This window comes from Ammodytes marinus, assembly GCF_949987685.1.
Source record: "Ammodytes marinus genome assembly, chromosome: 12".
NCBI lineage: Eukaryota > Metazoa > Chordata > Actinopteri > Uranoscopiformes > Ammodytidae > Ammodytes > Ammodytes marinus.
In genome coordinates, this window is record NC_137216.1 from 21,464,636 (window position 1) to 21,491,949 (window position 27,314).

The window sequence follows — 27,314 nt, forward strand, 5'->3', positions numbered from 1 at the left end:
CCGTTGGTCAGTCAAAACAAGCAATTTGATGATGTCACTTTTCATTTCATTAACCAAGATTCATTAAGAAAATAATTGGTATGACTGGTTAACTCATGTCTATTCTACACTGTTACACACTTTTAGACAAATGCCTTGAAATGTTACTTCCCTAAATGGATGATGATGGAAAAGTGGAATCCCCCTCTTTCTTTGACCGCTCCTCCCTTCCCCCCAACCTTTTCTTCAGGGGCAATTTTTCATGTCACTTCCATTTTCTGTCATTGCTTCAGCCCTTCTCCCCTGAGTAGAGCCAACATTGTTGAGGGAGTCTCCATGACAACAATCGCTGGGTGGTCCCATTATTACCAAAGAATTGGACTATTTATCCCTTTACTCTTCGATTTGCAATCTATATCTACAAAGGATCAACTTTCTCTTTCTACAAAAAGGAGATTGAAACCACGGGATGGTTAAAACAAAGGGGTTTCTTTCCTTTAATTAAATTCAAAGAAAAGAGGAGAGTATAGGAGAGATCTTTAAATGGAGTTACCAATATGTGTTATGTATTCCATAATAAAATTACCCAAGAATATGCATTCAACACCCTATTTTGACAGCAACATGATGGCACTACGATACAATTTGATTGCACCACTGTTATGAAATCCCTGCATCACACATTATCTGGGCAACAGACAGATGGTATTGACGTTTTTTACCCTACTGATCCATCAACCTCCATAATCTCTTAGAGATCATATTATGCGAGTTGCTGTTTTAATTAGTATCTGTTTAGTTAAGGCACCACTGCATCATGCTAATCTGATATAATTTTTCTATTATTATGATTGCGCTGAACAATTATAAACAACATTGAATCCTTCCTGAAGTCTTATTATATCCTTATTTTTCTCTACTTCTCTTGAGCAATAAATAGCCGACTTCAAAATTTGGGATGTTTTCTCTACTCCTCGATGCCCACTTTACCTCCTTCCATAACAGCACAGCATTTGTTCACTTTGCACGCCTCCCCGCACTCTACACACACGATGAGACGTCCCTTCTGCGCCTTTCAGCTTGTTCTCTGGAAAGCTTTTCCAACACCATCCTCTCCACAATGTCTCTATGATGCATGCCATCATCTATTAACAGTGTTTCCTCACGTCTTTTTCAACTTTGTTTTTGGAGCTTTGGTTCATAAGTAAAGTGGGTGGGGAGTGGGAAACCTCTATTTTTAACTGTATATGTGACTGTCTGCATTTCCCCCGGCACAACAACAAAAGGCAAGCACTGTAAGGCAAATGCAATGAACACAGCTTTGATGTACAATGCAGGTTTGTTTTCCTTTTACTGGAGGAGACAGAAAAACCCAGAGGTGAAGTTGTGTTTGTGTCCAATGCAGAGAAAGAGAGAGAGAGAGAAATAAAATGTGGATGATAAACAGTTCACTTCCAGTTCAAACAGCAAAGATTTGGCAATGGTTCAAAACTACAGTATTGTTTAAATGTTCACTGAATTACACTAAATATTTAAAAAAATGCCACCCCTTACCAAAAAGCAGCTTCTCTTGGAGAACATCCAGACAAATACGGATGCCCAAATATTGAGATTTTCGAAAACAAGTATTCACAGTGCATAAATCATAATAAGCCTGCTACACATTTTAGCGTGGGCGATGAGAAAGTAGCTTTTGTAAAGATTTATGAAGCAAACCTACTTGGGGGCAGTAAGTCTTGCTTATTTTATATCTCACAATTCAGAAGTTTCGACTTTGCTGTATTTTTGTTGATCTTTCAGGTTCGTTTTTGACCATTGAAAAGGTTCAAGAAAGCCTCAGACCTACTTGTTGTTTCTGAAGCTTTGACCGATATCGTGTTGGATGGAGATGAACAGCCATCAACAAGATGGTTTAATTGTTTATAGCACGGCCAAGGAATTAAGTTATCACTTAATAACATTAAGATTTAGCTGTTTTTTCTTTTTTACAGATGTCGATTTGTGAAACCATGCTCAAAATAGTTTTTTTTTAAATAAACTGCAATTCCAAAATGAGCCAGCCTGGTGTTCTCTCTCTCACAGCGATTTGCAAATCCATTTCCTGTCAAAATATGTGGAGAAAAACAGTTTGACAAGAAGAAAAAAAGTGCCGCAAGATGGGAGGAGAAAAGCGATGCTCTCCGAGCCATCTTGAGCATTTTGAGACTGGAGCCAAGAAACATTTCCTCACTGTTGTCTTATCGGCTTGGAAACTTTACTTTGTTAACTAAGCTGCTTGTATAATCAAATAGACAAAATGCCCTGAGGAAAACAAGCTCTTCATCTCAGCTTTTCTCACACCACATATAGTCAATACAGTCCAGAGGCATGATATTATCATAGGAAAGTAAAACAGTTAGGGCTGCAACTAACGATTATTTTAAAGCGGACCTATGATGCTTTTTGACTTTTATGACCTATAAACGTTGTTATGATGATTCATAGTCATGCTTAACCATACTAAATTATCAAATAATGACTTACATGCATTTCGACGTATTCCCTGCTGACCGTCTGGGGTGTCTGTGCAGAGCACTAAACACTATTCTAGCCAGTCGAGAAGTCACGTGTTCAAAGCTTCCGTAACTTTGTGACGTCGCATGTAACTTTGTGAAGTCACCACGCGGATGTTTCCATGTATGGTAATGCTGTCACTTCCCTGTTCGCGTCTGCCTCGCGCCCTTATAGGTCCATGCTCGCGCTTCCCGCCACTGAAAGTGTTCCGGAAGGAAGGTAACCAATCACAACGGAGTGGGGTTTGCAGGAGATGGCCGATCACAGGCGGAGGGAGCGGAGATTGCCGAAGCACACACACTCAAGTGTTGACAGGACGTGCTGGATCGCCAAAATAAGAGAAAGAGCTTCCCGAAAATCTACATAGTTTTTTGTGATGTGATTCGTGTCAGGTTGCTCTATAGCAGTGTAAAACAAGAAATTAAGACCAGAAAAGTAGTATAATAGGTCCTCTTTAATAATCGATTAATCGAACTACACTCAACAGACAGTGTCTAAACTGTAAAAACAATCACACTGGTTATATTCAACGGTCAGTTCACTGAAACCACACAAATATATAATGTTCCTGACTTTTTTGTTTTCTAACCATGCAGAAAGTTTTGGTTTTATTGGTCCAGGTTTTGACATGTCTGCCACCACTTCGATACAATTGAGGAGATGGAATAATGTTACATTTGCAAAGCCCGCAGAAGTGAAAAATTACATTTGAAAAACTCAGCAGCAATGTCTCTTTCCAGAAATGATGCCCCAGTTACTTTATTTAATCCACAGACCTCAGTGTGGATTTCCTTGTGGGACCAGTGCGTGCTTGGATTAAAAAGAGGGCTGAAATAGGAAAAATAGAGCGCTGGTAAAAAATACTTTCCTTGAGGAATTCACTAATGGATTTTAAATCTCACAAAATCTAATGTGCACTCATATATGTAATAGTGCATCTATAAGATTCCCTGAAAGCAATACATTGGGAGGGGGGAGCTTTTAAAGAGGTAAGAGGGAGTGAAACTAAACAAGCCTTCTGTGTAATTGTGTTGAGTGCACAATCTGCATCTTTGAGTTAATTTACCATGTTCTCCATGTGATATGATGAGTACACAGGCATTTTCTATCACTGATAAACCTATGCTGCAGGAGGAAATAAACTTGCCAAATAATCCCCAATGGGCTGCCAACTTTATTTTAAAACAAACGTCTCTCGGGAGAAGTTGTGGTAGAATATGTGGTAAAATGAGGTTCCCTTATTGGATACGGTCAGAAAAAGTTCTCAAAAAATCTCTCTTACCCCTTTCCTGTTCCCTGGGTTACACAAACCACTGTTGACTCAATCCCAGTTTGAGCTTCACCTTCTCTTTGTATCTTCTGCTCCATCGGTCTTCTTTCTACTCCTCCCTTGGCTCTGGACCTGAATTATTCTCTTTGATCAGGTGCTACCTGGAGGCTCCCGAGAGAGCTCATACTGATGCTGTAGCAATGTTGAAGAGCAATGCAGAGAGACAGGTTCAATGCAATGCAGACCTGTTAAATGCATGACACCCTCATCTCCCAAGTACAGATGTGGTTACTACATTTATTTAAAGTCAACTGTTCAGTGGACGGTCACAGTGAATGGTTGCATAGTCTGTGACACAGACACGAAATAGGTCTAAAGTGGATTATACAAACTAAAGCGTGATGATTATTATTTCAGGCTGAAGGTGATAACGAAAAATAAGTATGAAGGCTCTTGAGTATTCTGCAGATTGATAGAAAATGTGTCTAAATATTTTCAGGCAATAGAAAATGACCTGGGATATTTTAACATGTTATTTATTTTCCATTAGAGACTGTTATTTTCCATCAGTGACTGAAAACAGTCTAAATTTATCCAGGTTTTCTGAGACACGTGGGAATTCTTTCTGAGGAGCAAGACTGGAGAATTGTAACTGGTATCCCCCTTGTCTTTTTTTTTGCCCATGTTTGTTTGTCTATGTTACATAATGTTGAGTTGATCTCAAAGCTGCGGAGACCAGAACAGCATGTCGTAAATGGAAATGCCATATTTAAAGGCTACATCTCTTTTCCATGTATACATAGACCACATACGTGTCAGTTCTTTGGAGGCAAACAGCAATCTCATGCAGGCTGTTGTTCTCCGTAACTCTCTTACACAGCATCAGAGCCAAACCTCTGGAGAAGGCAATGACCTCTGTAACGACATCCTGCCTCAAGAAAAAAGTTATGGGAATGAGACCAGGAAACAATAACACAGCAATAATGAGTTGAATATGGTTATCCTTTACCGTCTATATACTGTCCTCTTCATCCCGTCTTAAAGCATATTTTAAAAAGTTGATAGAAATTCTATCAGCAACAATTCCTTTGAAACGCCATGTATGTGCCAACGCATGTCTGAGTTAGGGCTTTTTTAGATCGTTCCAAAGTAAGAAAAATATTAAATATGCTCTGCAGCTTATCTTGGGAGCAAACCTTTGGAGTAGGGGTGTGAACGTTTACAAAAATGTCTAACCGTGTACATGACGGATTTTTTTTCGTGTACACGGTTAACCGTGACGTCATTGTCCTCGTGCGCCCGCCGTCTTGTAGGTGCGCGCACACACACACGCGTTCGTTCGCCTGTAAACACACAGTTGACATGAACCACGCTCGTTTTTATATACTTTCTATGGTTTACAAACCTCTTATAATAGGTCCATGGCACACACATAGCCTACACACGTTCGCCTGGCTGTCATGTGCGCCGTCATTATCGCGCTTCATTAATTTCCTGATTAATATAGCCTATCGCACATTTCTACGATTTATACATGTCCACGTGTATGCAGGTTGAACAGGTGTTATTAAGTTCGGGCTACTTACGAGCGTAGTTCACGTCAACCGGGTAACTTTAATATTAACGTTATCTTTCATCTCTCTTCCGTGGCTGTGAGACGAGCCCCAGCACGGCGACTCCCCCCCTTATGTGTGTGTGTGCGCCGATACACACACTCATTCACACACACACACACACACACACACACACACACACACACACACACACTCGCCGAGGGACAGACAGATTCGGCAGACTACCTTTTATCATCCCCAATGACTTTATTAGTGAGGTAAAATCAATAAATGCGTGTCTCCAGAATATAATTAAAAACTTTGAAAAAAAGAAAATTTGAAAAAAAAAAAGAACGGTTTTCGTTTATTGATTTTTCCTAAACGGTTATGATTTACAAACGTGTACACGTGTACACGTGTAACCGTGCACACCCCTATTTTGGAGCTCATTAACTATTGTCAGAAATTTCAGTGATATGGTGGGCGTAACCGTCAAAATTGTGATAGTAAAACAAAGATGGCTGCGGATATGTTGTTTGAAACGGCTTTGGCCTCGACACCTAACTATTTGGACTTAGCTTTTTATTTAAAAAAATTAACAGAGGACGCAGTTCATTAGCAAGAAAGATGCATTTGCTCTTTTGCCGACCAGATAGGGCAAAGGTCTAATGCACCAGATAGCCTCAGGTCGCTCTGAATACGTCACCTTTTTCATTGCTTTTCATTGTCTCTACGAGCTACCCCTAATTTAACAATATACATAGCTGCTTTAAGGTTCCACTTGTAACAGGTTTTAACACTTTGAGTTTTTTTTTTAAACTTTATTTTTACAGGTAAATCCCACTGAGACCGGAGACTCTTTTGCAAGGGAGACCTGTTCCCATTCCCATGTTACGATTCACACACACATTGACCGATAGTAGGCTAACTATCGACATTCACACGAGGCAAGGTGGGTGAAGTGTCTTGCCCAAGGACACAACAACCATGACAAAAGTGGCAGGGCAGGGATCGAACCGCCAACCCTTTGATCACTGGCCGATCCGCTCTACCACCTGAGCCACAGTCGCCCCAGTTGCTCTCTTCAAACTTATAACAGCACGTCCAAAAAAAGGAATGTGACACCTGGCTAAATGCTCCCTGTAATGGACAAGAACAATTTCACCTGACACCTCTGAATCATATGGACAACCTAACAGTGATTTAGTGTGGTCTTAGCATGGGATGGCATTCCTGCTTCTCTTACATGCAGATGATATCACTTTCCACTGAACTGCTGCCACATAAAACACTTTAGCACCACATCCAGCGAGCATCTGCCGGCAGCTCCTCAAGCACTGCTGAGAAGGACCGAGGTCACACTCAAACAACTGTGGTTCTGCTGAGCCAAAACCACAGATAGGGCAAATAGATCGCCTGCAGCAAGTGTATATGACTGTGTGTATGAGAACAACAAAGAAGAGACACCAAAGGCCAAATACCGTGTGTGTGCAGTCTTGAACTCTCAGGAGAACCCTATGGCTCTCTGAGCTACGCATCTCATAAATAAAGCAGGATTTCCTTCAGCTGCAGCCGTGTGTGTGTGTGTGTGTGTGTGTGTGTGTGTGTGTGTGTCTCAAAGTGAGAAAGAAAGTGCACAAATGGATTAGAGGAGGCCAGAGGTGGGCAGAGTAGCCAAAAAATGTACTCAAGTAAAAGTAAGTTACTTTAAGATTATAATTACTCAAGTAGAAGTAAAAGTACTCATACAAATAATTACTCAAGTAAGAGTAAAAAAGTATGCAGTGAAAAGACTACTCAAGTACTCAAGAGTACAAGTAGGCCTACTGAATTACAGAGTAACACAAACGGTACAAAATAGACACGAACAAAATATAAAACAGCAATGTTCAAATAAAGATATTTTAAATAACATCCTTTAAAATGAAACAATAAATAAGGTTTTTAAAAATAAAATTAATAACCCTTGAACAAAAACAATAATACATTAATTATTTGCCAAATTAAATAGCCTACATCTCCCTTCAAATACAATTATAATAAATTAGGTTTATCCAAAAGTATATTAATTAAAACCAATATACTTATAACATTGTTTTGCACATACACATTTTTAAACTAATTCCTACAATATGTCACAGGCCCTGAGAAAATTATCTAGGTTGTGTTGTGTCAAAAATATAAAACACACCAAATTAAACTTCGTTACACACCAAAACCTGCTGGCACACTCACTTAACGTATGAAACTACAGAGAGGCTGAAAAAAAGAGACCACTCAGACTGTCACACAGCCAGACTGGGGGCCAGTGAGTAAACTACAGGGAGAACAGGACATGTGTCAAAGAAGAACAGTGTCTCTGTAGGCCTAATTGCGAGTGTGTGGGAGTCTGTGTCTATGTGATTGTGTGATTGTTATTTTGTGAGTTTGTGTAATTGAGAGCTTGTGAGTTTGTATGTGAGGCCAGGGGTGTGGTTATTGCTCCTTGGAATCAGCGGTTTCTTCCATTTTCTCGACTCACCCAGATAGTCTGTAAAATCTGCATGGAGCCTACATGGCTCGGCCATGGACACAACATCGGTGCGGAACCGGTGTGAGGACCCCGAGCCGATCTGGCAGCCGAGCACATCTGGTACTCACACCGGAGCTGTTAAAAAAGTCCGCGGACATTGTTGAGCCCTATGACAACATGACAACACTTGTCATGTGACTCAAGTGGCTGCATTTGATTGGCAAGCTTTTGTAATGTGGTTGTTATTGGTTAAAATAGTCACGTGATAGAGATGTTGGCTGAAGACGTCCCCGGGGAGAGAAATCATGACAGAAATGGCTCTCGCATGTAATAAAAAAAATATATAAAAACAATAAAGTAACGACCGTCACCTAGCCAAATGGAACGGGGTAAAAGTACCGTTCTTTCTTCAAATATTTACTCAAGTAAAAGTAAAAGTATGTTGCAATAAAACTACTCCTAAAATTACAATTTATTCAAAAAGTTACTCAAGTATTTGTAACGGAGTAAATGTAGCGCGTTACTACCCACCTCTGGAGGAGGCCTATCATATTGCTCCATTGAACAACCGAATCACCTCCCAAGCACGCAGCAGCGGCACATTGCAGGACTAAGAAAAGAAAACATGATATCTTTATAGCCTACACATGTTCAAAAATACATGAACGGGTACTCCCACTTGATCATCTTCATTCAAATATTAAAATATATTTAGAGAAAAATTCATTAAAAATTAAGCTTTTTTTTCTCCAAAGCATTTATCTTTCCCCTTAAAGATTTTCATGTATAGTCCCAAAGTTTGAGGTGATTGATTTTGACAGTTCGGAGAGGTCGTCACATGCTGTTTGCTTGTTGGTGAACAATCTCTTAATGCAGCAGTTCTCTTATACCCAACAAAAAGATTTGATGTGTATGTTCTATAACCAAACTCTGTAGTCTACGGTTACAGACCAACTACTTCATTTCTACAGAGTACTGATTCACGTGAAATAAAATGTTGCCAAATGTTGGTACTTTAGAGGCACCTTAAAGTCCAAACCAAAAGGTAGCCAAGACTAGTTTAAATGCGCCAAATGAACGTCCTTGTCGTATCTTTCTCCCATACTTGGAAAGCGTCAGAATTGTTATAGGTTCTTGCCAGTTGACTTTATCAAATAATTTGACCATATTTCAATAAAAAATATTGAAATCTGTTCAAATATCGAAAGGGTGCGATATGGCTGCAATCTATGCATCGGATATCGGATTTAAAAAAAATATATGTGATATAGTACAAATAACTTTTATAATTTAGCAATTCAAAAGTTAAGTTTTGATGTTCTTCTGCATTCAAACAGTGCAAAGAAGTTAAGATAAACCTATATGCATTTTGTATTTTTGTTGCTCTTTAAATCAGAATTGCTGTGTTACTTAAGCCTTCCTAAATTTACACATAACATCACGAACAACAAAGAAATGCATAATAATTATGTTATCGGACAGTCTCGATATCGGCCGATATCCAAAGCCCAGATATTGGAATTGGATCGGACAAAAAAATAGTGTATCGGTGCATCTCGATTTTTTGACAGACCAGGATTAGGCTGTTTGGTCTGATTCGGGGTTACACATGTCATTTTGATTAAGACCAAAAGTAAACGTCAGAAAGTGCGGACCAAATGAGATGATGTGAAAGCCCATGATCTGGGTGAGCAAGGAGAGATGAATAGAACGAGCGAGACAACAGCCATCCCGACAGGTAATGTCGAGTCAAAACATGGCCTAAGTGTGCTTAAGTAACACTTTTCAAAAACAAAAACGTAATATACTGTTGTTCCGTTCCAAATCAGATGGCCTCTCTGTCACCGTAATCCTTACAGGAGCTTTTCAATTCATCCCGTAACATGCATTGTTTCGGTGATTTATAAATCCATACAAAGATCCAATATTGATAGGCTTTTGTGTCCATAATATTATATCCATTATTGACCACGTATTCCCATAATGCAAGCAAGTCACTGTAGATGATGGGCAATAGCAGTGCTGCATTGCGAACGTAGCCTTCACAAACAGCACTAAGCTAACGTTAGCATTACGCCAAGCATTACTTTCCCTTCCAAAATTGCGCTAATGTTGTGGTATCTATACCACAACATTTTCTATATTTTCTATATATAGAGTTAAGAGGAACATATACTCTATTCTTCCTCCATCTCTCTCTCCTAACTGGGCTTGGTGCCGCTTTTAGTTTGCCTCGCTATGGTACCATCACGTAGCCTACAGCTGATATCACCGGCTGCGCATTGAAAGGTCAGCGTCCAACTAGGTCAAAGTTCAAATTATTCGATAATATATTTTAAATTAACGTCTGTTGTATTTTACAACTGTTGTATAAATTGTGTATCTAAAATATTATTTTCTGACAATATGTTGCAGTTTGAGCTACCTTTGCAAAAAGAAAATATGTTTTTTGAAAAATAATAATAATAATAATATTCGGAATACTGAATTGAGCTCCGAATACTAATTTAACAAACGAATACTTGGATATTCGAATAATTCGGGCCAGCCCTACCACACACACACAAAATAAAACACACTACTAGACTAACCTCCCTGCTACGACTTGTGAAGGATATCACATGCTTATTCTGAGACACACACACACAACAGTGTTCCCACGCGATGCCCTGGTGGTGACAACTGTGACAGGTTGGATGTTGTAGGGAGCAGATTCGGAGGGGAGAGGGAGGTAGGGATTGGTTTCATTGTATGGGGTGTGTAAAGTGTTGTGAATAAATAAAGTTGGAATTGAGACTTTTTTTTTTAAACTGAATTTACATTTGTTATCACAGAGAAAGTGAAGTACAGAAAAGAAGCAATGTTTCGGACCACATTCCCACCAGTTCAAATGTGAACTCCCAATGCCCAGGGGTTGACACTAAGGTTTCAAAAGCACTTGCCCATAGGGCAAGTACAGGTAATGTTGTACTTGCCCGAATGTCGTGTTGACTTGCCCAAAAAAAACAAAAAAAATGTTAAACAGTGATATATGCTTATTAAAATATACATTTTAGCGAACCTTATCTCTTAAATGCAAACACTGCTTACTTGTCTCATCCTAACCACATAAAACCAACAACAATTCATATAAGCCTAGATATCATGACATCACACATACAGCCAAGAGCTTGGTCCTGCTGCAGCATCGTGAAAGGGCCTCTTTTTGCCATGCACCTGGCCTGGTTTTGGGGGTCTCAGAAAACTCAGTCTAGCTCAGAGTCAAGCTGAATGTTAGCTTCCACACAAATATGTTCAGAACATTTTTACTTATTTAAAACGGTCACATTGTGCCAAAAAGTGATCGTCTGCCATAAAATGATTAAAGTCCACCATGTTAAAGCTATTGCCCAGTTACACTGTAAGTAGGGAGGGGGATCATTCATTTCTATTCATAACGATACCATTATAAAAGACTCCACAATCCAAATCTTTATCGATGCTTTTCTATTATTTTGTTTAAAGAGAACTGGTGTTATTGCTTTAATTGCTTATAAGATGAGCAGAGCTAAGGATTTTAAGCAGGTCATAATTCCATATTTAGGCCTACTAATTATTTTATATTGCTGGGAAAACAAGTTTTTCACCCAAACTGTATTATTCAAGCTTCTCGCGAAAAACTAAAAATAATTTTTTCTTGATGTTACATTTGAACACATCATGATGTCCTTTTATTGACCTTTGCCTAATCATTTTACTGAGCCGACCTTTACACATCACATTTGAACCGTTTGCAATTTTTTTTTTAAAGCTAACTAGTTATTATCCTGCAGATTTTAATATGGATTTAGGGACTTGCTAAACAGTCTCTCGTTTGTTGATCACCGCTGCTTTGAATGAATGAAGAGACGGTGCCGAGCTGCGGCTCAGCGGACGGGGTTTTTTTTGTTTTTTTTTTGTTTTGGAGACGGAGTTGAAGCGGGTTGAAGGAGTTTCTTTCTTTAAAATGACATCATGTGACCTACTGGACTCCATAGCGGTATCGATAAGCTCAAACGTTATTGATTTCTGGGTTTTGAATATAGCGGAACCAGGTCCGTATACCCTAATAGAGCCGGTTTTCGGAACGTAGACAGCGAAACTGCGCGCACACATGCTGTTTTGTGTGTGTGTGTGTGAGAGAGAGAGAGATAGAGTGCGAGAGAGAGAGAGAGCGTGATGCTGCTGGCTGCCGCGAGCAGCTGCTCAATTGCAAATATAGCATAGCCTATCTATTTTGTGTGGGTTAGCGGGAAAAAAATTGTTTTTCGGACTCTAAAACACACGAATAAATAGCCTAGACTACTGACAACCCCTCTGATATCCACTTGCCCGTCCGGGCAAACAAAAAGCAATCTCAACTTTCCCGAACATTATTTTCACTTGCCCCGGGCAAGCGGGCAACCGTTAGTGTCAATGGCTGGATGTGAGTCGACATATTGGTATTTTAAGATTTTAAAAAAATACCAAGAGATTATAACAGCTGGTAAATTACAGTTAACTCCAGGACATACAGAACAATCGTCATGGAATAAAAATGTGACAAGCCAAAGATTGAATTATAACAGGACAGCATGTAATCGGAAAGAGACAGAAGATAGAACGGATAATCTGCCCTACAAAGGCAAAAGACCTTAACTCACCAGAGTGTAGAACTGAGAAAAATGAGTTCAAAGTTATTTTGTTGTCCTGCCAAATCAGTTGTAGGTAGATACTTGAAAATTTGGCATGTTATTGTATGAAAAGGAAGTTATTTATCCCCCAAAAATCTAAAATTTTAACTTGACCTTTGACCCTTATTCGGAAGTTACTGTACTCTGCCTTTGTATTATCTGCGAAACAATAATGGGTCATGCAAAGGCAAAAGACCTTAACTTCTATTCTATTGACAATTTGGATTTGTATCACTCTATATCAACATTTCCTGTTATAACAATGATAGCATTAAGTGAGTGGTGTCTTGTTAGGCATAATACTACACAAATTGAATATAAAAAAAATAAAAATAAATTTAATTTTATGGCTAAAATTATTAATTTTTGGAAAATTAAAAAAAAATTATGGTTGTACTTATTTGAGATAAAATAACACTTAAAAGTATCCACCTATATTTCTTACATTTGAAAGGTTGGATGTCAGTAAAATGTATTCTCTTATATGCCATTTATAATTTTCTGATAAACGTATAGGAATATGTGTTTGATGCCATTATGTGCAAGTTTTCTAGAGTCAGTGAAAAAACAATGCGTTTTTGATGGAATAGAAAATGTATGTATATGTGTATGAGAGAGAGAGAGAGAGAGAGAGAGAGAGAGAGAGAGAGAGAGAGAGAGAGAGAGAGAGAGTCCGGATTTCAGGGACTTAATTCTTCCCACAACTATTCTAATAGGCTACTCTTTATAAATATGAAAAAATGAAAAAACATTTTGTAATACACACTTTCACAAACACATTGGTGTTTGGTTAGGCCCCACTTCATACCCTGAAAATCCAGAGATAGCACGAGCAAATTTGCGTTCTTGTATGAAGACATAGCCTACTTTTAGACTAGACTACATATGTTTAAAAGTGGTATTCAGCAAGTAGCCTACCGTGAGACCAAAATCACTTTATGACAGCTGATCACTTTATGGCACCGCACGGGAAAATATACAAGCCAGCGAATGGACTAATAATACTGATAACTCTTTATGGATTTAGACAATGGATTTTTCTCCTCAGTGGATATTTTTTTGCCATGGATTTTGACCAGATTTCAAGAAAAGGTAAACTGCGATCTAGGATCTGCTGGATTGGTTTATCGTTCAGGCTATGTTTTCTCCGAGCCAGGGAGGTGTGTCTTGAGGCATCGCCATCTCGCTCGCGTTGTTTTCAGTCAGTGAGTGGACTGGACTGTCATTGGCAGGCAGCTTATTACTTACTTTATTGAAGTTAATGTGTGTGTGACAGAAGTAGGTTGACCAGATGTCCCGCTTTGTGCGGGGCAGTCACGCATTTCAATTACTTTTGAGACGTTGTCCCACATTGTTAATTACAGTGAGCCTGCATTTTTAAATGCGTGTTTTATAATCTGGCATGTATCCGATAGCTGTGTGGAGACAGCGGTCTTGCTAGTTGCTACTGGAGCGCTGCCGAGCTCAGTGGGCTCTGTGAAGGTGCTGCCCACCTTCCTGTTACTTCAAAATAAAAGCCAACTCACGTTTGTCCAGTGAAATGCTAATGTGATGGCAGTGAAATGCTTTTAATGTGGAAGCGCAGAAGTGCTTCAATTACATGCAATACACAGGCAAATCACCGTAACTCCAGCGCTGTAAACAGTAACTCCACTGTGGTGCTTTGTAAAACCATGGACATATAAAGAAGTAAAACAAAGGCAGAGCGCCGTAACTCAGCTGTAACTTCATCCGAACGTTCCATAGCGACGCAAAAACAAAGCCAAAGGACCGTAACTGATGTTACGGTCTTCTGCCTTGGCTTTCCCTCTGCTTTTGGAAGTTACGGCAAAAACAGCATCTTATTTTGATAAGAAAACAACAGAATTGACTCAAGATATTTGTTCACATGATAAAACTGATGGCCAGTGTTCCAAAAATGACAAAAACTAATTTTTGAAAAAAATGAAGTTACGGTCTTTTGCCTTTGCACGGCAGTAATTCAACCGAATTCTGATGTGAGAAATATTCAGAATGTGGGACACATCAGGTGAGACTCATCAAAAATTAAAAAGGCACTCGTCGGTTGACTTCTTTGTAAATGCACTACAGCTGCAGAATAAAAGACAAAAAAGGTACTCTTCCTTCAGTGGGCAGTCGGACAGAAAACCACCCAATTTTTAATACAGGATGAATGTCGGCCTTAACGCGGTCTTACGCAGTTAGTCCTGCACACAAGGGCCGAAAACTGATCAAAAATAATTAACATATAATAAAGTGTGAAAGAAGGCAGTTCAAAGCCCTCTACATGGTACCCTTTGTCAGGTCTCAGATTAAGAAACCAGCATACTATCACTTGGCTCTTCTGTGTTGTTTTGTGACGCTCATAGTGCAATTCGGACCACAATGTTTGGCCCCTGCATTATAAGAGAAGCCGAGCTGGTGGCAGGTTTTCGCTCAAGTGGATTTACAGCTTTAAAATCCCTCCTATAGACCCCTTATCTGTTTATCAACACGGCGGATGCGCGCGCTGCATAGCTGCAGAAAGAATTTTTTTTTGCTGGTTGCCATGGTTACCCGTTTGGTTATATTGCAGTTGCGGTGTTTCTTTATAGGTCCATGGTGCTAAATAGCGATGTTGCCAGCTTACTAAAAACAGTTTATCAGCGAGTGATAACATTGGTTATGCGGAAACATTAACACTATTGAACGAGATACGTCTTAATGACCTATATGCGTTGCCGGCAGTTGAGTAGATAAATGATGAGAAGAAATGGCCCCGACGACTTCAGTGGCCGGACTGCTGTTGGAGAGCGACAGTAAAGACCGGCAGACAGATAGACAGAGAGAGGCAGAGATGCCTTTATTTCATAATTTAGCTTTTTGATTTAAAAGTAACTAGCCGTGATCATCTGTTTTTAGACTGACTCCTGCTTTCGGGGCGTTGGGCTCACGAGCCGACCAGCTTATCAGACCAGCTGTTTGAGACGGAGATGAAAAGGAAAGTGAAACTTATGGTGGAGCAGTTAAATAGTTAAATGAATAAATATTATAACCAAACACAATAATGTGTTGTGTTATCTGCTTTAGTAGCCTACAGTAGGCTAGCACATGTCGACCCCACTCGGTTTTCATTTATTGATTTTTCCTAAATGGTATGATTTAGCCTACTTTCCGGCTACACGTGTACACGTGCAAACCCCTACTGCCAGCCTAGTCAAACCATAGAGTCAAACACAAGGGAAGAGGACGGAGATGTATAACGTCTGGGTCATTGTAAATAAGCCTCCATTGCTTTCCATTGCTATAGCCTCGTCTCCGGTCACTGTCCTTATTGTAAACATTTCACAACTCATTTATGTAATTATACAGCGGTGCATTTGGGCATTTACTAGCTTTATCACCATTCAAACTAAAAATAAACGGTTTGTGCATCCAACAGCTCAACAAGACATGATTGTGGCTCGTGTCGCTCTTGTCTCTTTCTGCGGCTGACATGCGCAGTTGAGCGGGGAGTGACGCTGTGTGACGTAGACTGATAAGGGGTCTATAGTCTGTGTCCGGGCAAACACAGGCCGTATTAATGCATCAAGAGATCTTACTTTCTTGGGCAGCGTGGGCAGTTCAATCACAGTAATTTCTCAATTATCTTGTAGGTAATTACTTAGACAAGACATTACACATTCCTAATGCTCCCTGAGGGCTTAGGTCACATGAGTCAATTGTCCCTTTCACACATGTAACTGAGCTGTATGTGTGAACACAAATGTCCAGATTATTCGACCTGGACTGATGCAATGCAAATAGCTTGATGGTTTAGATTAAGACAAATTATCACTCTATTGGAATTTTGTTGGACTGCACAAACATGCGTTTCTTTCTTTGAATTTCAATTACTTTTTTCAATTAATTTTTAAATACAGTATAACTAGCTGCCGAAAAATGTGAGGACCATGAGAACTATGTTATTTTAGAAAAGACTGCAGCAATAGCCAATCCTCGTGGTTAGTACACCAACGTCGGGGGTGGAACTGGGTGGGACAGCGTGAAGCCCGTACATGCTACTTCTTCTTGGTGAAGTTTGCTACTGGCAAGAGAAAAGAACAGCTGGAAACACATTGTGTCATGGAAGAGGCACGTGTCTGTGTGCAGCCTTCCCCAGGCCAACATTAGAGTTGACAGCACATAGATAATTGGTCTTTCTTAATTGGACGCAAGACAGGGCAAAGAAGATATAATTAGAAGATAGAAGGAAGACAAATGTTTCACTATATTTCTTAAGATCTAGGAGAGTAGAATTATCTCAAGGTTGTTGTAGAAATAAAGGAAAGCAGTGTATGCCTGCCTGTCACAAAAGCAATGAGCGGCGTGTGGAACGGTTCTTCATCTCTCATTAGAGAAATCCCTTATCTTAATGTTTACTAGAGAGTGGTAAGAGATTGTCAATTAGGCTGAACCTCAGAGGGTTGCCTCTTACGTGGGCTGTGATGCTCTAAGGAGAACTTGGAACATGGATCATTCTGTGAAACACAGATAAGCAAAGCCCTTGTGCTCTGGGTGAGAGATAACTCAATGTTTGTCTGCATACTAGTGCCGATTTGTGCAACAGCACAGCCAAAGGGGAAAACGTCCACTTAATTAAATCAATTAGAGCATGAAGGGCCTGCCGAAGCCTCAGCTGAAATCAACATGATGGAACGAACTCAAATAACATCTTAACTTGTTTCATGAGTCACAGAATCTCCATTGATGTATGGGCTACAGCCTCTGCTCCATTTCAAAACTTTTGCTATCTAAACAACATGCACTGGTCATTTGATTATTTAAAAAATAATAATAATAAAAATGACTAAGCAAGCATTTGAAGGGTAAAGCGTATGTCCTTGTCTGTTATTAATAATATTTTGAGCTCTGAGGTTTTGTAGAGGAAGCTAGTAGGATCCTGAACTTTTGTTTACAACCTTACACCGAAGTGTTTGGTTTCACCTCTCATTCTGCCTCTCCCTGCGGAGAGACAGAAAGTACTAATTTTCTGCTATGTAATATGAACCCCATACGCACTGAAGGGAAGTGTGGGGTAGCCGTAGGCCCTTGATTACTATTTAACGAGCAGTTCTCAGTCTCTTTATACATTTATGGTTACAATTCTCTGTTAAGGGAAGAAGAGTCGGGTTTACAATCTCCAAAGTAATTTCCCTGAAAACTGCACATTTACAGTCCCGGCTCCACTTAATCTTTTACATTTATTAATAAACACTGCCAGCATTAGAGAGTACACTTCATGGTTATCCGCAAGAAGCAGTTGCCTTTTTCTTGTGTTTTAAAATAATCTGCATGTTACTCCCACATTCTTGTCTTTATTCATCCTCATGTTTCAGATACTTGAACCCCTTCACTTCTGTGATCACCTCCAATCTCAGGCCTTAACATCACAATGCACCATCAACAGATTACCAACACCACTCCTATGGCTTTGTGGACAGGAGTGAGTGTAAAGTTGAGATACTGCCCCACTGGGCTATAACCATCTTTAATCACTTCCATTTCCCTGCCTCCCTTCCCTTCAGTCTGCCCACCAGTGTCCAACAGTAGGATTAGGCTGAGAGTGCCCAGTGGTGACACAAGGACACTGGAGCCAACAGACTGTTAGTTCAGTTGTTGGGCATGAATTAGAAACTCAAGGCTGCTGGCAGAGGAGGGAGGTGATGATAGAGATGGATGAGGAGGAGAAACTTCAGAAGGCCAAACAGGAACAAAAGAGAATGCTTATGGCAGAGTACAGATGCAGCTGAAGATATCATTATCTTTGTATTTTGTCATGAAGTAGGAAGTATTGGGAAACTATTAAATTTTGACATGATGATGTTGCTAAAAGAAAAGTCAAAGGATCACCCATGACATTAGCATACATAACATAGGAATCATGATTGTCTGGTGAACATTGGTCTATCCAAAATGGATGTTTTGAGATATTTCACAGTAATAAGTTAAACATTTGACCTGCTGTATTACAAGAAAAGTAAGACTTACTGTATTAACTTTAGTCATTAGGATTTAACCTTTGGCAACGTGAAAAATAGCTGTTCCAAATATCAATCTAACCAACAGTTGAGTCCAGAGAAAGAAACAAACATGTCATAGTGCAGAGGAACATGTTAGGGACTCACTAAAGTCATTGGGGCAATCCATTCCAAATCGACAGTTTGGAACAAAGTGATGGACAGACCGATATGTCCATCCCCTGGTAATTGAAACAATTGTAATTGAAAAAAATAAGAATTGAGAAAAACATTTTGCAGCAGTCTATCTGGTGTGAAGGTAATAATCAATGTTTTGAAGTAAAATATAAATTCTGAAAGCAAACACAGCACAAATTAAAAATATTTAGATATTGATTTTGCTTGAAAAGGGCACAACGCCCACTGTGCCTCCCGATTAGTAGCACAAATCCTCTTTCTCTTCCTAGACCATGGGGTCATAGAAAGGGGTCCATTGTCATGACTGTACTGTCAGTTTAATGGTTACTGAGGCCATTCCCCAGATTACACGAAAGACAATGGGATGACCTTTATAATACTAACAACATGATGCTTAATAAGTATGGCTCTATATCTCCTGACTGCCCATCTGTGCCTACCCTGCACTTATTAAATCTTTGTCCCCTCCTAGAGAGACTAGGATTTCCTAAAGGGAGGCAAACATTACACTTTCCACAAAGACTAAATACTATTTTTGACAGTGATCTCTATTGCCTTCATGGTTTTCCCCTGCTGTACTGTAGCTTCCTGTGGGACTACTGGAAAAACTCAAAGCGAAGGGCAAGTCGCAAAACCTCAAGGGAACTGTAAACTATTTTGTCATACACAGAGGAGATGCGGATTGTCACATATAAAAAAAAATCTTGGTATCTTGTTTTGGATGTCAAGACAAATGAAAAACATGCAGTTGAGGCGAAAAATATGATAAAGATTTAAAATAAGTGGACGCAAAATATATAAATTAACTTTACTAACTCTGAAAACACCATATTGTAATTTAAGTGTTTTAGTGTATGTCAATGAGAAACTCAATAGGTATACGGGTCACAAAATCTAAGAGGATGATGCAATCAACTTTAAAACTCTTTTCTCACAGCGTGCACACACAAATGCAGATTTTTCACTCCATTTTGAAATGTCTTAAATTATTTAGCTATTTAAAGTATGAATCTTTCATTATTAAATTATTAAAGACTATTAAATTCATAATTAGAACGGATTGTGTGCAGTTAACTATGCTAGAATCATATCTTTTACAAGATAATGTCAAGTTAACTACCGTACACACAAAGTGATAGTAAAACACCCCCTCAAAACATTAGTTGAATAAAATGGTGCGTAGGCAATGTGTGCCATTTAATCACTTACACTGTGTGAAGACATTTTAGGCCCATTAGGCATCGTGTGAGAGACAAGCAGAGTAATTAGCCTCGGCTCATCACAGAGAAGAAATAGGAAAGGATTGGGCTGATTAATTCATCTGTAAAGATGTGGCTCATATGACAAAATATGTACGTCATGTGTTTCGACCCAGGATGCCAACTAATGAAAGAGAAGAAATTTAGTTTCTAGTGATCTATGTCACTCAAGACCAACACCACAAACATAAATAGGGCAATATAGTGAAGACTTTATGAAATTATGAATATGGAATAAATGTCAAATTCAGTTTTCAGAGAAATCCTGCATTCCTTTTATCGACTGTGTAAGACACCACCGGTCACAACTATATTTGCCTGGAGTTTGTTTGCATGTGGTCATCAGACAGTCAATAGTAAATAAAAACATCAAATGAACTGCCGTAAATTATGAAGGTCAAGCGTTAACGTCTGTTTTGTTTGTTCTTTGTATCAGCCTGGATATTCTGTCAATCATTACACATATGCAGTGTGTTGCAATAATTATACAAATGAATGTGGAATTATGTGATATATCTTTATATATTTAACATTAACCTGGTATTTAATTTTCCAATATTTTTTTAAACTAACATCCATCATCGCAGGGTAAACTCTGGTCAACTAAAACGTGATAAAGTGTATCTGGTGTTGACTTCTTTGTTGACTTAATGGGGACAACTTCCTGGAGGATAACTTTCAAAGTTTTAGAGTGTCCTAATTAATAAGAGCCGTCTGAATGCACCATTAGGTTTCGTCTCTGTGAAGCTAAATGGGGTAATTTAAAGTGACTCATTTGGAAAAGTGTCTTCTACTCGCCCTCTGACAGGTAAAGATATGTACGCTATTTACTGAAACATTAAATACCGGACCGCAACTACAGTTTATTTTCTTTATAAATTCATCCGTAAAGTATTTTATCAATAACTATTTGATCCGTAAAATGCCAGGAAATAAAAAAGAAAATGTCCATCACATATTCCACAGAAATGTTTTAAAATATGTTATAAGCACAACATATTCAGTCAACAAAGCTTGAGGCAAAGAATGAAAGCAGCAAATGCTTGGACCATATTTTTTTTTTACATTTATTTGATAAAACAATGAATCGACAACCAAAATAGGGCGACTAATCAATGAATCGCTTCAGATCTTCTGCAACAATCCCTGCGTTCCGAATCGCATAATTTCTACTATATAGTATGTAGAAAAAAGATTTAGGATGTCCCGATTCTTGTGGCCAGATTTAGGATGGTTAGAAGTACCCGGATGTCCTACATCATCCGGCCAAGATTGTTTGTGTTGAAAATGGCATCCTATTTGGGCAATTCTGACCCACAATCCGGTGCGCACGTGAAGTGACGTCACATCGACAAAGCCTCCATATGAAAACAAACAGGGATGCAACGGATTTAAAAGCAAGAGGCAGTGTATTGAAGCAAGAGGCATGAGAGTAAAAAGAGTATGTGATTCGGAACGCAGGGTAAGTCAATGAACCCTCATTCCCTTCCATTTTTAAACATTAAACTGAAGTGATTTCTACCAAGTTCCAACACATACAGAAAGTATATGTTTTGAAGAGAAATGATGTTGCACCTCTGTGGAATTGTTGCCTAAATGGGCTTATCTTATTTCAATACTCAGTAAATGACTCATGTTTGTATGTGTGTTTGACTTCCAGGCTTCTTTTACAAGCAGTAACTAGTTAATGGTTGACAGCTCAACTTTCTCAGCTCAACTGAAGTTTCGACCTTTGACAAGCACAGTGGGTAAAGCTGAGCCTTACTGTCAAGCCAAATACAAACAGTAGAACAGGGTGGGGCTGCAACTCTCGATTAATCAGCAAACTGCTTAATGCATAAAATGTCAGAAAATAAAAAGTTCCAAAGCCCAAATTGACGTATTGATATTGCTTATTTTGTCCGACCAACACTCAGGTTACTACCCTAGAATACAACAAAAATCCAGCGAATTACTCAACTTTATAAGCTGGAACCAGATACTGCCTAATTGTTGCGCTAAAAATGACAAGAAGCAATTAAACCATTAATTGACAATAATTGTTGCAGATTAACTAATCTGGGATTAACTAAATGGAGCTACTATATGAGGCAATGGTGAAAGATGTACAAACACCTATTAATTCAGTAAAGGTATTGTAGTGGCAGATATTGCATACGATATATCTCTGGACTCAAACGTTGGAATGCGTATTAATGCAATAGGAAACATTGTTATTATCTTGTATAGACTTATAAGTGTAATGAAATATATTGCATGTTGGTTAATTGTAAACTGAAATGTAGATTCCTCAAATGCGTATCCAACAAACCACTCAGACGGGCCACACCTCTCCTATTGTACTATGCCCCCTGTTGAATCTTCAAACTGTCCCCCCCACCATCCCCCCTCACATGACTGGCCAAATTGAGAACATTGCATTGTTAGCCCCTTTTACACAGCCAGTGAAAGCCGGGAATATGCCGGCCTTTCGGCCCTCCGCCCTGCTGTTTAAATGCGACAGTTGCGGAACGAGGGAAGAAAGGTGCGAGAGATTGTTCCGGGAATTTTACTACCTCGGGGGGTAGTAAGATTCCCGACACAATCAGTTCCGCCTCTCTGTTTAAATGCTCCAGCTTGTTGTTGCGGAACAGGGGGGCGTTTGACGTTCCATAGCCTACGTTCTAAACATGCGACCATGTTAGCAGTTGAAGGACGTGTGTTTAACATTAATCACGGCGGCCTGATGTCCCGTAAAAATCACCAAATAAAAGGAACGGCGTATAATCTAGCTGATCATAAAGTCCGTTGCTCAATCCAAACCCCCGCGCTTCATTTTGCAGAGTGTATGAGTCTATTTCTGCCCAGGAGAAGTTGTACAATGGGAAAGCTAGGCTAGGCTAAGTAAGGGATAAAGTATAGTGAACGGCCCACAGAGTAACTGTTTTGCTAACACAACTCAAGACCCGCACACTCTACAAATAATAATTCTAATCGGCCAATATGTTTAACAAGAGCTCCATCTAGCTAACAAAGCATTATCCCCCAACATAAATAACACAATTGACGGAGAAAATTACTGCGGAACATTTACATTGCGGGCTGCAGCCTGAAGTTACTGTCTAACTGTCAATATGCAGCCAAACATACTCACGTCGTCTTGACTGGATTCCTGCGGACATTAACCATGACTCCTGTGTTCCCTGCTCTCCTGATACATGCAGAGTCATGTTGAAAAAGTATTCCATTGTTTTCTGAACGAGTAGTAGCCCTGTTTGTAGACGTCTATCCATCAAAACTATGACGTAGATCCTTAGCAACGGTCATTATACCCTTGACAGCGGTCTGTCAATACGGCCCTCTTACTGCAAGCTCCAGCACTTCTGCTCTCAATTCACCAGCCAGTGTTGTTGTTGTAAAGCAGCTGACCGGCGCGGCGCTAAATGTGTACGTCACACCTGACGCTGTTTACAAGCACCTCTTTCATTCCGGAACGCTGTGTAAAAGGAGCTACTGATGCGCCAGCAGGCCGGCGTTGCTTGGTTCTGTGTAAATAACACAGAAGCAAGCAAAGCCGGCATTTTGGAGTGATGTTGTTCCGTCAATATGCCGCAATCTCTGTGTAAAAGGGGCTGTTGTTATGGTGAACTGAAGCCATTGTTTGTATCTTAAACCTGTCTGCCTCCCAACCGTCTCCCCCTCCTTTCTCCCACCCAGTTTACCTGTCTCCTACCCCCCCCCCCCTTGCCTGTTCCTCCAACTCAGATCAACCTGACCCCTCCCATGTTTTACAATAACAATGTTTCCTATTGCATTAATAAGAATTCCAACGTTTGAGTCCAGAGATATATCATATGCAATATCTGCCACTACAGTATCAATTACTCTCTTTCACAAGTTAAAGTCATGTATTCAAAATATTTCTTAAAATTCAAAACAGAATTTGCAAAGTTAATATTAATTTAATCTTTCAGATGATTGTAATGGAGTAAAAAGTACAATATTTCAATGTGAAATGTAGTGGAGTAGCCTTGAACTAGCCTAAAAAATTGCATAATATGGAGATACCTTGTTCAAGTAGGCTATAGCTCGAATGTATTGCAAGTACAACATTGTCTTGCTCTGTGTTCCCTGCAACCAAGTGAGTATTAACCTTTTAGTATGCTTTATAAAATGTTGAAAATATGAGGTTTTCAAAGCATGTTGAATCACCATGCGAATTGTTGACCTATGAGGTAAGGTGGGAAGTTTCTGTAATACAGGCCCAGCAGTCTATTATTGCACTTGCCTTCCACATACCTGTCATTGCTGAGCGAACCTTGTCCTACACTTTGCGTTACCATGGTTCCCTTAACAGAGGGTGTGTCTGCAGAAAAGGTGTGCCAAGAAAGTGAACCTGCACGAGCAATTGCTGCCAGTCCATTCAATTTACCTGTATCATTGCAAGTGAAGGGGGAACAACTTGATTTAGTCTCTTCCAGAGAAAGAACTCGTGAATAGGGAATTAGGCTAGTGTGCAACTAAACAAGCAAGGAAGACAATGCAACCCGTCAGATAAATGGGAATGATAGGCTACAAGGTGTAGTTACCATGAAGCGCCACTATAACATTGACAAGCTTGGCATGTGGCACCAGTGGCCACTCCATGGTGTTTTGGCAAATGTGGTTCATTGTGTGTCAGCTATTATGCTTATAAACATAGGCTCTGACATGGAAAAAATTACTAAATTAGATTTGTATTGAATAAATGAATAACAGACATGTAGAAAGTAAAATCAAAAGAAAACAGATGTCTCGGAGAGCAGAGATATCTTGTAGGATCGTCGGGGTAGCCAACGTTAACAGGCCTTTTAAGTGGCACCGTGCAAATAATGCAACATTTACATTCCAACTACCAGTTTCGGTTGCAAGGTTTGAAGAACTAAACCAATCAGAGTGCGCTTTTTTTATGGAATTAAGCATAAATCCAGGTTAAAGCGAGGTTCAGGCAAAACGTCTTGTTCAACCCGGTTCAACCACATCTGACTGAGTGGACAAAGACCTAGCGTCAGATCGAGAAAGTGAGACGAGCGAGCTGCAATTTCTCTCCCAACTTTTACGATTGTTTGCTGTTTGTTTGTTCATTCTTTGTGGGAAATGAAAACAAAGGGCATGCGTTTAAACGGCGCTTGCGGTTGCAAAGTAACCCGCCCAACAGCACCAACTTGCCACACAGTATGTTTGCGTTTTCAGGCTTACCTTAGTGTTCACTCCAGTGAGAATGGGCAGACGGCGACACGCTCCTCACGCCGAAACGGGAACCCGCGCGCCAAACAATAAGTAACTAAGCCCGCGTGAAAGCGACAGAAACAAGGTTTAAATCCACATATCCTCGGTTTCCACTATATTTATTTTTTTAAACCACGGACTGAGCATGTACTGCCCGACCAACCCTCGCTTGTTTTCTGTCGCAGGCTGACTGCCTCCACATCGATCTCTACGGTCAAGCTAGTGCGCATGAACAATCGACTCCCGGTCTCAAATTTCAAAATAAAACACTAGGCAGTAGATGCGAGTATTTTGATAAGCAACACATTTCAGTGGTGTTACTGACAAATTGTGTCCCTAAAAAACACCTCAATATCAGTAATAAGAAATATCGTTTTGCCAAAAATCAGCAAATTATGTTGTAAGAAATATTCACATTGAAATCAACTTAGGCTATGTCTTAGTCACAATTAAAGTAGGCCTACTACTTGTGTAAATGTAGGCTACTGTTTAAGTAGCCCAGGCAATTATCAGCAAAATACACAAAAAATATGAAAAATTAAAGTTTCAAGTTTAGTTGTCACATAGAGGCTATAGCCTACCCATAGAGCCTACCACATGGTGCTGTGAGAATCAATGCATCAAGAAAATAAAAGTGAACTACTCATGTCATGCAGGCAGAATAGAAGGCCTATTAGCCTGCCAGTTTATTCAAGTAGGCTAGCCTATATTTCAGTGTTGGGGGTGATGCTAATATAACTAATTTAATAACTGCTGGTTGGTTTTAAACGTTTAGCTATAGGCTAATAATTTTTTATGTTATAAAATTCAAGTAGCCTAGGTTACACTTGTTTTTATTGAAATGCCTTAAACTAGGCTATAGCAGAAAAAATTTAAATAATTGGTTAAAGATCCCCCCGTTCTGTTCCTGTAGCCTAAATAACGTGAGCAGTTTGCTGAAGTGATTGTGACCGAGTTTGCTGACTAATGTCTTCACTTAGTTATCATCTATTGTTCTGTTTTTTACAATAATTTTGTATTCATTTATAATAATGTATTTAATTTTCTATATCCTCTGTGCAGTTTACCTCCTTCAGCATTTTGCTCCATTCAAAAAAACTTGTATTTCGAATGAACATCACCCAGGTTCAGGTGCTGTCTTCGGTTACCTGGGTTACCTTAATAGCCGGTCACGTTGGTGACGTCACCAACGCCGGGACTAGTAGGCTACAACGGCGGCGGAAAAGTAAAGAATCAGAATCAGAATCAGAATCAGAATCAGAATCAGAATCAGAATCTCTTTATTGTCATTGCACAAAGTGCAAATCTGGGTAGGCTACCATATCTTATTGTATGTTTACCTTTGGATTGTCTCTACTAGCCTATTTAGCCTACACTAAATAGGCCTAGTAGAAATATTATATAATTATCAAAACATTTATTTTATAGCCTAGCCTATATTTTATTTATAGGCATTTTACAATATAAAATGTTTTCACTCTGGTTGTGTAATCCGGTTACACAAAACTGGTTTCAACTATATTCTAGTTTACAAAATCAGATTACATTTAAATAAATTGAGATCAACTCTTTAATTAAATTCAAAGAAGTGTCACAGAAGCAGAATTAATACAAAAGTAGGCTAGGTGCATAAGGGAACAATATATGGGCTTATATAAGCTATTACAACAAAAAACATGAATAAAACAGTGTTTAAACATAATAGGCTATAAGTGATATCTATGAAACACCGAGTCTTATTATTATTGTTAAATGAAATAAATCAATAACATTTTAATTAATATGTATTATTATATTTTTTTCCAACAGATTTGTGCCTTTATGCTTTATGTCCTGGGATGTTGAGTAAATAAAAAAAGATTTTTACCTAATAATATTGAACACTGAGGACGTTAAATAAACAGGTGTCATATTTAAAAATACTGAGGGTTTCAGTCATGATCAGAGAGAAATGAGATTCCCTCCTGGGGGAATTTCCACTTTCATATATTCATCAGTGACATGCAAGAAGCTGAAATACATCGTCACAATGTGAGTGGTTCGCCCTCAATAGATGACTGTTTGATGACTAAAC

At 39.3% G+C, this 27,314-nt stretch overlaps 1 protein-coding gene across 1 annotated transcript in view; it reads right to left on the bottom strand.

Annotated features, from left to right (window-relative positions):
- nck2a (NCK adaptor protein 2a) overlaps positions 1-25,418 on the bottom strand; it is a 43,730-nt gene extending 18,312 nt beyond the window's left edge. The window contains exon 1 of the mRNA XM_080038367.1: positions 25,211-25,418. The gene's annotated coding sequence lies outside the window, so the exon portion shown is untranslated. The remainder of the gene's footprint in view (positions 1-25,210) is intronic.
- Between the last annotated feature and the right edge of the window lie 1,896 nt (positions 25,419-27,314).